Consider the following 12,493-nt stretch of genomic DNA (forward strand, 5'->3'; position numbering starts at 1 on the left):
TTTTTCCATTGAGAAAGCAGCGAAGAAAAGTTGGCGCCCAACATGTAGCGAAATAAACTTTGCACTTGAAAAATGTGTCTGCTGGCATCAACGTCTGCTATACAAGCAGAAAATTAGGAACGCAGAATAACCTAATTTTTAATTTCATAAATGTTTATGAACGTTGGACAAGCAATTTTTACAAATGCATGGAACAGGACGAAGAAACATCGTCAAAGCAGACGATACTATCCAATAGAAAACTAAATTAAATTACCCCGAGTACTACAAATTCAAGAGCCAGTGGAGTAGAGACAAATATAGTTAATCTTAATGGAATGGGAATTTTCTTAGGAATGCAGCCAATAGTTGCGGGCAATGTTAAACAATTGAATGCGGAAAGCAGCACTCATGGTATTACAATTTATCAAGAAAGCAGTCTAGGAAAATATCTTTAAATTTAAATGCTTTTTAGAGTGCAGAATAATGGCGCCCAACATGTTATCGTGGCCATTTAAATGTCCGTTTTCCTAATAAAAAAGATGGTAACGGACAGGATTGTAATTTACGAACATATTTGTCTTGGTCCAGCACTTACAGATTTCATAAGAAAATTAAAAAAAAAATCGTTCGACTTCGACAATCCACGATTTAAAAGCTCAACTACCTACATAAAACAAACTTTGCGTAGATCATGTGGTTTCTAAAAATATCCTACCGATCCATGTTCCGATAAAACATTTTAAAATGGGTAAATTGACTCACGTTTGGCCGGTGGTTGGTCCCGACGGGCGGCGCGGGCTCGGCCTGATGAGAGGTCAGCCCCAGGAAATCCTCGAGCAAACGCCGGTTCTCACCGGAGCCGCCGCCTCCGCGGCAATTATCCTGGAAGGTAGGTGGTGTGAACAATATTGCACAAATGTGGGTAGAATGAGAAAACTGTAGGTAGACATCTAAAATGTTGTATTGATAGCCGGTGATATGATTGTAAACGCGACAGAATCACGACCTTCAATTGCATCCGATTTATGTATTCCAGATAACTTTCATGTTTTTAAAGGTATGAAAGTGATAATAAAGAGCCCATATTAATCAACTAAAATGGATGGAGGTACCTCCAGAAAAAAAGGATAAATTACGTTAAGTTTTAATGAGGGTATTAGTTTTATGCAAATTCGATTCTAAGACCGTCGCGATATTAATTTTGCAAAATATAACATGTAAAGCACGATAAAAGTTCATATTATGAGAAGTTCGCGCCACGCGCCACAGTGGCGCGAACTTCTCATAATATGAACACTGCAGCATCGAAAAAAGTTCGACTAAAAATGTATTGGCTACGTAACGTCATGATCTAAAACTACCATAAAGTCGATAATAGGTTCCAAAAACCACTTCTCACACGCGAAGAGGGTAGTTTAGAAAATAAAATAAGCAACGCGCGATAGAAAAAACAGGCAGTATGACAAAAATAGAAGGATCAAAAGAAAAAAAAGTCACCGGCTACGTACCATCATGATCTAAAACTACCATAAAACAGTACCTCTAGTAGGAAAAACTTTAGAGTTCGTTTCGTTGCGTATTCAAAGTGTCATCGAAAAATTTTGTATGAAAAATTAAACAGCGCCCCCTATATTATAGCCGCCCTAGGGGGCGCTGTTTAATGTTTCATACAAAATTTTTCGATGACACTGAATACGCAACGAAACGAACTCGAAAGTTTTTCCTACTAGAGGTACAGAGGCCCCAAGATATCCACTTCTCACACGCGAAGAGGGTAATTTACAAAATAAATTGCAGTTTGACGAAAATAAAGGATCAAAAGAAAAAAGTTACTGGCTACGTACCGTCATGATCTAAAACTACCCTAAAGTCGATAAAAATAGTAGTTCTCAAAATATTCGATTCTCAAACACGAAAAGGGTAGTTCAAAAAATAAATTACAATCGACGAGCTATAAATTAGGAAAAACAAAAGCAGTAGGTATGACAAAAATAAAAGGATCAAAGGAAAATGCGATGAAGCCTAGACTAAACTGTTTGTATACCTATTACAAATAAATAAATAAATAAAAAAGTTACTGGCTAAGTACCGACGTGATCTAAAACTACCCCAAAGTCGATAAAAGGCCCCAAGATATCCACTTCTCACACGCGAAGAGGGTAGTTCAAAAATAAAATAACGGGCAACGCGCGATAGATTAGCAGAAATAGAAAAAAGTAGTAGTAGTAAGTAAGTAGTAACAAAATAGAAGGATAAAAAAAAGGGTTACTGGCTACGTACCGTCATGATCTAAATCTAAAACTACCATAAAAGCAGAAAGCATTAAGATAATAGGAGGCCTCAATATATCCACTTCTCACAGGCAAAGAGGGTAGTTCACAAAATAAAAGACAACGCGCGACAAATTAGCAAAAACAAAAAAGCAGTAAGAAAGAACCCAGAAGGAACAAAAGAAAATGATATTGGTAGAAAAAATAAAAATTTCACTCACCTGATGCAAAAGCGGCATAAGTGCCGCAAAAGTTTCAAAGTTTCGTTCGTAGTCTCGACGCTCGGGCAGAGTAACTGCTTGACTGTTCGCGCGGCGACGGCGCACAAACGACTGAGAACGAGACTGCGCGCCACGCCGCACGAAGCCGAGCCTGCCCCCACCTCCGCTGCCCTCCCACGCCACCCACCGGAACTGCCGTAGTCAAATCACTACTTTTAAATTTAGAATTATTTTGTTTCGAACTTTTCCGTCTGATTTTTGACATTAAATTAATTTTGAGTTTATTTTTGGATTTTACAATATTAAAATTTAGTTTTTCGTTAAAAATAAATTCAATGAAAATAGTTTTAAACTTTTATAAAAATGTGGGAATCACGTGGTTTCCGACAGCGCTTGCGTGGTTGAAACGGAACCGGAAGGAGGGTTTAAAAATATTTTTACTTTGCCTATTCGAGTTAATGCATTTTCCCGTGTGTATAAATAAAACATCAATTGGTTTTTTGTTTTAAAATTTATTTATTTGATGCTTAGTTCACATTTTAATATAAACAACAAAATTCTCCAATTCATATCGGTAAAAGAATCTTTGTCTCTTATGCATTATTGCTTTAATGTAATTTATTTTTAACTTATAAATCTAAGATCTGAATGTTGAATAAAATAACGTATGGAGCAAGAATAATCTAACGCCCGTATTTATTTAACTTCTATGCTTGATTTCCTCGTTTTTTCTACACCTCAAGAGATGAAATTACCATGAGTATACTTCAAAAATACAGCTGGAATAAGCGCGACAAAACGTGAGCGAGATACGATACGACGTTTTTATACGATGTAAAGATTTATTATATAACTAGAATATACCAAACTTTATGAACATCACACTACACATAATAGCTAGCCAATGGACTACTAAAACAATATAATTATTTCAAATACATTAAAGCATCTGTATATATTTTTACAATCTATAAAAACATTTCATCTATGAACTGTTGCTGCAGTCAATATGATATTGGTAAAAACATATTTTCTTAACATTAATTGTAAAAATTGTGTAAACTGTAAGGCAAACATATTCGGAAGCATACAGCTTCTAGGATTTATATTAATATTGCTATATCGTATCACTATAACTAAAGCTATTGTTTGTTTATAAACAAATCAAACACTTCATACTATAAGTTGTTTCCGAAGATTCTCATGGATTCGCATTACTTATACAATTCAACTTACTTCTTAAATTTTCATTAAGCGTTACATACCGATTCGTTTGCTATAAATACATTTTAACAGATAGATAAATAGAAGTTTTCGTTGTGTCAGAATAATTTACAGTACTTATTTCGTACAGAAGTTTAAGTGTAGAATGTCGAAATTCGGGCATAATTATTTAAATTTATTTAATTAAATTAGAAAAAAATTAGAAAGATAGTGGTTTTTCTTGAAGTTTCCACTGGTTTTTTTAAAATACACTAACAGTTTTTGTAACCCTGTTCTTACACTTTACATCGTTAACAGCTTTATGTATTATGTAGGAGCAGACTCTCACAAAACCAGAGGCAAATGGAGGATTCAGCCAGCCCTATGCTAGCAAAAGTAAACCAGACCTCCCTAACCCAGATATTTCATCTGCAGAAAATACACATACAAACTCTTATAATATTGCTTCTTTTTTGTCTTTTGCGACCTGACTTTTAAATCATATCTTACAACACTAGTACAATAAACATGCCACATTTCTAATTTATGCAACATCTTAACTTACTTAACAAGGCTTTACATTGGCAGTGTACAATCAATTCCTTTATCCTCAATTTAACATCATCAAAAGGTGCGATTTGCATAAAAAAAAATCTACTCTGTTAATAATTCTGTCATGATGAGAAAATACTTCTACGTTACATAAGAGACTAGCATTTGCCCGCGGCTTCACCGGCGTGATATTTACCAGGCGTCACAGAGCGTCATAAATTATAGCCTATATGTTATTCTGAGTTACAAACAATAAAACTGTAGTTTCATCAAAATCCGTTCAGTAGTTTTTGCGTGAGAGTAACAAACATGTTGACATCCAGACATCCATACAAACTTTCACATTTTTAATATTAGTAGGATAACAGTCAGCCTGGCTGAAGATGGTTATCTGGAGCTAAAAAATACACCTCACTCTTAGACCAGATTGTTGCAGTGATAGGAATAGGAGTCTACTCGCCTCTCTTTCTCTCTCTCAGTCTACTAGAGGCATTGCAGTGATGGGACTGAGAGTAATTACACGTCCCACTGTCAAGTGGGAACGAAAGAAGCTTCACGTCCCACTGTCAGTCCAAATAGTGGAGCTCTTTTGTTCCTACGGGCCATTTTAAGTTCGAAAAGAGGATTTTTGTAACCCTGAGGTTGCAACCTGCTCAGCGGAGCCCTGATGTAGTTTACGCTCCATTCTCAGTCCGAATAGCGGAGCTCTACTGTATCCCTCAGTTTTGTAGCCCGATGTAGCCTACGTCCCATTCAAGTCCGAAGAGGATTTTTGTAGTCTTGTAGTTCCCGTAGTTCTCGTCAGTCCTGCAGCCCGAACAGCGGAGCCCTGATTGTCACAGAAGGCGCGCGGCAGGCGCAGCACCCAGTAGGCCGACGCCGACAACTTGATGGCGGGAGCGCAGTGGTGGGACCGAGTAAGTTGCAGTGGTGGGAACGAGAGGCTGAGAAGTTACACGTCCCACTAACAAGTTCCAATGGTAAGTTTTCATGTCCCACTGTCAGTCCGAAAAGAGGACTTGTACCCCTGTCTTGCAACGTAGTAATGTCCCATTCATGTCCGAAGAGGGTTCTTGTAGTCTAGTAGTCTTGTAGCCCTCAGTCCTGCAGCCCGAACAGCGGAGCCCTGATATACCCGGCGCGGTCCCTCGGCAGCAGCCCGCGCTCGTCGCAGAAGGCGTAACTGTTTACATTATGACGTCGCTGCTGTAATCATTGCTGTCACGAGCAATGTGTTCTGTTTTTGGGCATATTGCTGCGAGACCGGCCCCGCCCCCTTGTCACATATCCCTTTAATTTCGTGATCTGTGGGTGAGACCGAGAAAGGCTATACGTTCCAATTTTAAGTTGCAGTGGTGGGAACGAGAGAGGCTACGTCCCACTATCAAGTTTCAATGCCGGCAACGTCAGAAGCTTCACGTCCTACTGTCAATCCAAAAAGAAGAGTCTTGTAACCTGAATAGTGGAGCCCTGATGTAGCCTACGCCCCATTCTGTGTCTGAAAAGAGGATTCTTATATTCAGAGAGTCATATATCCTTAGTGTTGCAACCTGATCAGCGGAGCCTTGATGTAGTTTACGCTCCATTCTCAGTCCAAATAGAGGAGCTCTACTGTATCCCTCAGTTTTGCAGCCCGATGTAGCCTACGCCCCATTCATGTCCGAAAATCTTGTAGTCTTGTATTTCTCGTAGTCCCCTCAGTCCTGCAGCCCGAACAGCGGATCCCTGATTGTCGCAGAAGGCGCGCGGCAGGCGCAGCACCCAGTAGGCAGACGCTGACAGCTTGATGGCGGGAGCGCAGTGGTGGGACCGAGTAAGTTGCAGTGGTGGGAACGAGAGGCTGAGAAGTTACACGTCCCACTAACAAGTTCCAATGGTAAGTTTTCATGTCCCACTGTCAGTCCGAAAAGAGGACTTGTACCCCTGTCTTGCAACGTAGTAATGTCCCATTCATGTCCGAAAATAATCTTGTAGTCTTGTAGCCCTCAGTCCTGCAGCCCGAACAGCGGAGCCCTGATATAGCCGGCGCGGTCCCTCGGCAGCAGCCCGCGCTCGTCGCAGAAGGCGCGCGGCAGGCGCAGCACCCAGTACGCCGACGCCGACAGCTTGATGGCGGGAGCACCCACCGGCTGCGGGATGAAGATCGGCCCGCCTGGGACTGGCTGAATCTGAAATTGAGAATTGTTACCGGTTAAATCGCAGAATTGCTAAAATCAAGTGGCAGTGGGCGGGACATATTGCTCGTAGAGACGATGGCCGTTGGGGCAGAAAAGTTCTCGAGTGGCGACCACGGGCTGGAAGACATAGCGTGGGCAGGCCTCCTACTAGGTGGACCGACGATCTGGTAAAGGTCGCGGGAAGAGCCTGGAGGCAAGCCGCTACCAACCGTGCGATGTGGAAGTCATTGGGGGAGGCCTATGTTCAGCAGTAGACGTGCTGTGACTGAAATGATGATGATGATGATGATGACCGGTTAAATCATGTTTGGCAAGTTCATGAGGGCAGAAGCGATTTGTACATACATTAGTAACATTCCCGTTAACTCCTTAGTTAAATCAAATTGGTTGTTTAATAGACAGTTAATAATAATAATCTAGAATCAAACTAACGAACTTGAATACAGAAGGACATGCGATTTATAAGGGCTACTTCTAAAGCAGTGTGGTACACCAAATCCTCTGACAGGAGTCGTCGACATTTTTGTCAACGGATTAGGCAATTTTTTGTAGTGGCCGATTTTGTAACTGTCCGCAACAGTGGCTAGAGTGTTTGAGCACGTACTCAAAACGCAGACTTGTCGCCATAAGTCGGCGAACGACACGCGTGGATACAAATTCTGCCATGAATTGATGATGCTTTTGAAATAAAGTCACCGAGCTGAGTCGGTGTTTTAGTGTGTAAACTGCTTAAGTGTCACGCACCTTGGGATCGAGCGTGACGTGTACAGGCGCCTTGGGCGTGACGACGAGCACGGGCACGCGGCCGCCAGTTGATTGGTGGCGCCAAACGATCTATTAAATAGACCATTGTCATTGGAATTGAAACCTTATCAACGCACCTTGGGGTCCAGAGTGACGTGTACGGGCGCATTGGGCGTGACGACGTGCACGGGCACGCGGCCGCCAAGTGATTCGTGACGTCAAATGGTCTATTACACTGTCATAGGAACTGAAACCTTATCAACGCACCTTAGGGTCCAGCGTGACGTGTACAGGCGCCTTGGGCGTGACGACGTGCACGGGCACGCGGCCGCCAGTTGATTCATCATCATCATCATCATTTCAGCCATAGGACGTCCATTGCTGAACATAGGCTTCCCCCAATGCTTTCCACGTTGATCGATTGGTAGTGGCCTGCGTCCAGCGCTTCCCTGCTACTTTTACGATGTCGCCGGTCCACCTTGTAGGTGGACGTCCCACGCTGCGTTTTCCGGTACGCGGCCTCCATTCCAGAACCTTGCTGCCCCAGTTGATTGTGGCGTCAAATGGTCTACATTGTCATTGGAATTGAAACCGTATCAACGCACCTTGGGGTCGAGCGTGACGTGCACGGGCGCCTTGGGCGTGACGACGTGCACGCGCGCCAGCTGGGCGGGCGCCACGTGCGGCGCGCGGCACGGGCACGCGGCGGCCAGCGGCATGTCGGCGGCGTCTGATGGTCTACTACATTGTCATTGGAATGAGGGCTATCGTTATTATACTTAACAGTTGGCACCCCTGGCGATTGGCAAGACCTTACTCTACAGTGGCGCCATCTTGATGAGTGCAAATGCGATAGTCCTCCTACCACTTTAGCGCTCACCAGCCGGCGCCACTGTCTTCGCTACTTAAGTTAAAGTAAGATTGAAACCTTATCCCACGCACCTTGGGGTCCAGAGTGACGTGCACGCGCGCCAGCTGGGCGGGCGCCACGTGCGGCATCAAAAGGTCTATTACATTGTCATAGGAATTGAAACCTTATCCCACGCACCTTAGGGTCCAGTGTGACGTGTACAGGCGCCTTGGGCGTGGCACGGGCACACGGCGGCCAGTTGATTAGTGGCGTCAAATGCATGGTCTATTACACTGTCATTGGAATCGAAACCTTATCAACGCACCTTAGGGTCGAGAGTGACGTGCACGGGCGCCTTGGGCGTGACGACGTGCACGCGCGCCAGCTGGGCGGGCACGCGGCCGCCAGTTGATTCTTCTTATTCGTTATGCTCTTGGCAGAGCGGTCGTGGTCACGTTGAGGCTTTGTTCACATCGGTTGTAGAGGCGGATACAACTTTCCACACGATCTCCCACCATCTCTCTCTATTGGCAGACTGTCTGGTGCAGTCAAATACGCCGTCTCCCACTGCTGATTTGTGGCGTTGCCAGTTGATTTTGTGGCGTCTAATGGTCTACTACATTGTCATAGGAACTGAAACCTTATCAACGTACCTTAGGGTTCATCGTGACGTGCACAGGCTCCGTTGGGCGTGACGATGAGCACGGGCACGCGGCCGCCAGTTGATTGGCGTCAAATGGTCTACTACATTGTCATAGGAACTGAAACCTTATCAACGCACCTTAGGGTCCAGCGTGACGTGCACGGGCGCCTTGGGCGTGACGACGTGCACGCGCGCCAGCTGGGCGGGCGCCACGTGCGGCGCGCGGCACGGGCACGCGGCGGCCAGCGGCATGTCGGCGGCGTCTGATGGTCTACTACATTGTCATTGGAATGAGGGCTATCGTTATTATACTTAACAGTTGGCACCCCTGGCGATTGGCAAGACCTTACTCTACAGTGGCGCCATCTTGATGAGTGCAAATGCGATAGTCCTCCTACCACTTTAGCGCTCACTAGCCGGCGCCACTGTCTTCGCTACTAGCAAGTGACAGGACCTTACTCTACAGTGGCGCCATCTTGATGAGTGCAAATGCGATAGTCCTCCTACCACTTTAACGCTCACTAGCCGGCGCCACTGTCTTCGCTACTAGCAAGTGACAGGACCTTACTCTACAGTGGCGCCAACTGGTGAGCGCTAAAACGATAGCTCTCATTGAAACCTTATCAACGCACCTTGGGGTCGAGCGTGACGTGCACGGGCGCCTTGGGCGTGACGACGTGCACGCGCGCCAGCTGGGCGGGCGCCACGTGCGGCGCGCGGCACGGGCACGCGGCGGCCAGCGGCATGTCGGCGGCGTCTAATGGTCTGTTACATTGTCATTGGAATTAAAACCCTATCTCACGCACCTTGGGGTCTAGCGTCACGTGGCGTATCATATAGCTAGCTCATGACTTAGTACTGATATCCATATGTTGTCTTCGAATCGGTAACCCAAAAATGTGTGGGGAGCACTAACCATTTTGGGGTGCCCTGGCTTCCCGCTAAATGTATACCCAACTTATGACTGAGGGAGGGGGGAAGGGTGCCGCCACTGGGTGGTAGCTAGCCAGGCGGACTTAGAACAAGCCCTACCACCAACCAAACCGGGACCTCTGCGTCTGAAGCAAAGACCGACAAGTGGTAACCTCTGTGGTCTCACTAGACCGAGGCGGTTAAGTTAAAGTAAGATTGAAACCTTATCCCACGTACCTTGGGGTCCAGCGTGACGTGTACAGGCGCCTTGGGCGTGACGACGAGCACGCGGCCGCCAACCGGTGGTGGCGTCAAATGGTCTATTACACTGTCATAGGAACTGAAACCTTATCAACGCACCTTAGGGTCCAGCGTGACGTGCACGGGCGCCTTGGGCGTGACGACGAGCACGGGCACGCGGCCGCCAATTGATTGGTGCCGTCAAAACGGTCTATTAGTGCGCCTTCACATTACGTCGCAAACAGTGCGGCGGCAGCGGCGTTTTTATAATGTGAAGGCAGGCATCCGCTGTCACATAGTATGAAATTATCGGCAGCGCGTCTGTCGCGCTGCTATAGTCGCGTTGCTGCCGCACTACTTGCGACGTAATGTGAAGGCGCTCTTACATTGTCATAGGAATTGAAACCTTATCTCACGCACCTTAGGGTCGAGCGTGACGTGCACAGGCTCCGTTGGGCGTGACGATGAGCACGGGCACGCGGCCGCCAGTTGATTGGCGTCAAACGGTCTATTACATTGTCATTGGAATTGCAATCTTATCCCACGCACCTTGGGGTCGAGCGTCACTTGCACGGGCGCTTTGGGCGCGGCGCGGGCACACGGCCGCCAGTTGATTGGTGGCGTCAAACGGTCTACTACATTGTCATTGGAATTGAAGCCGTATCAACGCACCTTGGGGTCAAGCGTGACGTGCACGGGCGCCTTGGGCGTGACGACGTGCACGCGCGCCAGCTGGGCGGGCGCCACGTGCGGCGCGCGGCACGGGCACGCGGCGGCCAGCGGCATGTCGGCGGCGTCTGATGGTCTACTACATTGTCATTGGAATGAGGGCTATCGTTATTATACTTAACAGTTGGCACCCCTGGCGATTGGCAAGACCTTACTCTACAGTGGCGCCATCTTGATGAGTGCAAATGCGATAGTCCTCCTACCACTTTAGCGCTCACCAGCCGGCGCCACTGTCTTCGCTACTTAAGTTAAAGTAAGATTGAAACCTTATCCCACGCACCTTGGGGTCCAGTGACGTGCACGCGCGCCAGCTGGGCGGGCGCCACGTGCGGCATCAAAAGGTCTATTACATTGTCATAGGAATTGAAACCTTATCCCACGCACCTTAGGGTCCAGTGTGACGTGTACAGGCGCCTTGGGCGTGGCACGGGCACACGGCGGCCAGTTGATTAGTGGCGTCAAATGCATGGTCTATTACACTGTCATTGGAATCGAAACCTTATCAACGCACCTTAGGGTCGAGAGTGACGTGCACGGGCGCCTTGGGCGTGACGACGTGCACGCGCGCCAGCTGGGCGGGCACGCGGCCGCCAGTTGATTCTTCTTATTCGTTATGCTCTTGGCAGAGCGGTCGTGGTCACGTTGAGGCTTTGTTCACATCGGTTGTAGAGGCGGATACAACTTTCCACACGATCTCCCACCATCTCTCTCTATTGGCAGACTGTCTGGTGCAGTCAAATACGCCGTCTCCCACTGCTGATTTGTGGCGTTGCCAGTTGATTTTGTGGCGTCTAATGGTCTACTACATTGTCATAGGAACTGAAACCTTATCAACGTACCTTAGGGTTCATCGTGACGTGCACAGGCTCCGTTGGGCGTGACGATGAGCACGGGCACGCGGCCGCCAGTTGATTGGCGTCAAATGGTCTACTACATTGTCATAGGAACTGAAACCTTATCAACGCACCTTAGGGTCGAGCGTGACGTGCACGGGCGCCTTGGGCGTGACGACGTGCACGCGCGCCAGCTGGGCGGGCGCCACGTGCGGCGCGCGGCACGGGCACGCGGCGGCCAGCGGCATGTCGGCGGCGTCTGATGGTCTACTACATTGTCATTGGAATGAGGGCTATCGTTATTATACTTAACAGTTGGCACCCCTGGCGATTGGCAAGACCTTACTCTACAGTGGCGCCATCTTGATGAGTGCAAATGCGATAGTCCTCCTACCACTTTAGCGCTCACTAGCCGGCGCCACTGTCTTCGCTACTAGCAAGTGACAGGACCTTACTCTACAGTGGCGCCATCTTGATGAGTGCAAATGCGATAGTCCTCCTACCACTTTAACGCTCACTAGCCGGCGCCACTGTCTTCGCTACTAGCAAGTGACAGGACCTTACTCTACAGTGGCGCCAACTGGCGAGCGCTAAAACGATAGCCCTCATTAAAACCTTATCTCACGTACCTTAGGGTCGAGCGTGACGTGCACGGGCGCCTTGGGCGTGACGACGTGCACGCGCGCCAGCTGGGCGGGCGCCACGTGCGGCGCGCGGCACGGGCACGCGGCGGCCAGCGGCATGTCGGCGGCGTCTAATGGTCTATTACATCGTCATTGGAATGAGGGCTATCGTTATTATACTTAACAGTCGGCACCCCTGGCGATTGACAGGACCTTACTCTACAGTGGCGCCATCTTGATGAGTGCAAATGCGATAGTCCTCCTACCACTTTCGCGCTCACCAGCTGGCGCCACTGTCTTCGCTACTAGCAAGTGACAGGACCTTACTCTACAGTGGCGCCAACTGGTGAGCGCTAAAACGATAGCCCTCATTGAAGCCTTATCAACGCACCTTAGGGTCGAGCGTGACGTGCACGGGCGCCTTGGGCGTGACGACGTGCACGCGCGCCAGCTGGGCGGGCGCCACGTGCGGCGCGCGGCACGGGCACGCGGCGGCCAGCGGCATGTCTGCGGC

The 12,493-nt window shown here is 47.7% G+C and overlaps 1 long non-coding RNA gene across 1 annotated transcript; it reads right to left on the reverse strand.

Annotated features, from left to right (window-relative positions):
- Window positions 1-2,965: 2,965 nt before the first annotated feature.
- Window positions 2,966-7,833, reverse strand: LOC135076580 (uncharacterized). The gene is made up of 2 exons (XR_010258312.1): window positions 7,755-7,833; window positions 2,966-6,396 (listed from the first exon to the last, which is right to left on the reverse strand). It is a non-coding gene; the product is annotated as an uncharacterized LOC135076580 (long non-coding RNA).
- Between the last annotated feature and the right edge of the window lie 4,660 nt (window positions 7,834-12,493).

This window comes from Ostrinia nubilalis, chromosome 12 (assembly GCF_963855985.1).
Source record: "Ostrinia nubilalis chromosome 12, ilOstNubi1.1, whole genome shotgun sequence".
In the NCBI taxonomy this organism is placed as follows: domain Eukaryota; kingdom Metazoa; phylum Arthropoda; class Insecta; order Lepidoptera; family Crambidae; genus Ostrinia; species Ostrinia nubilalis.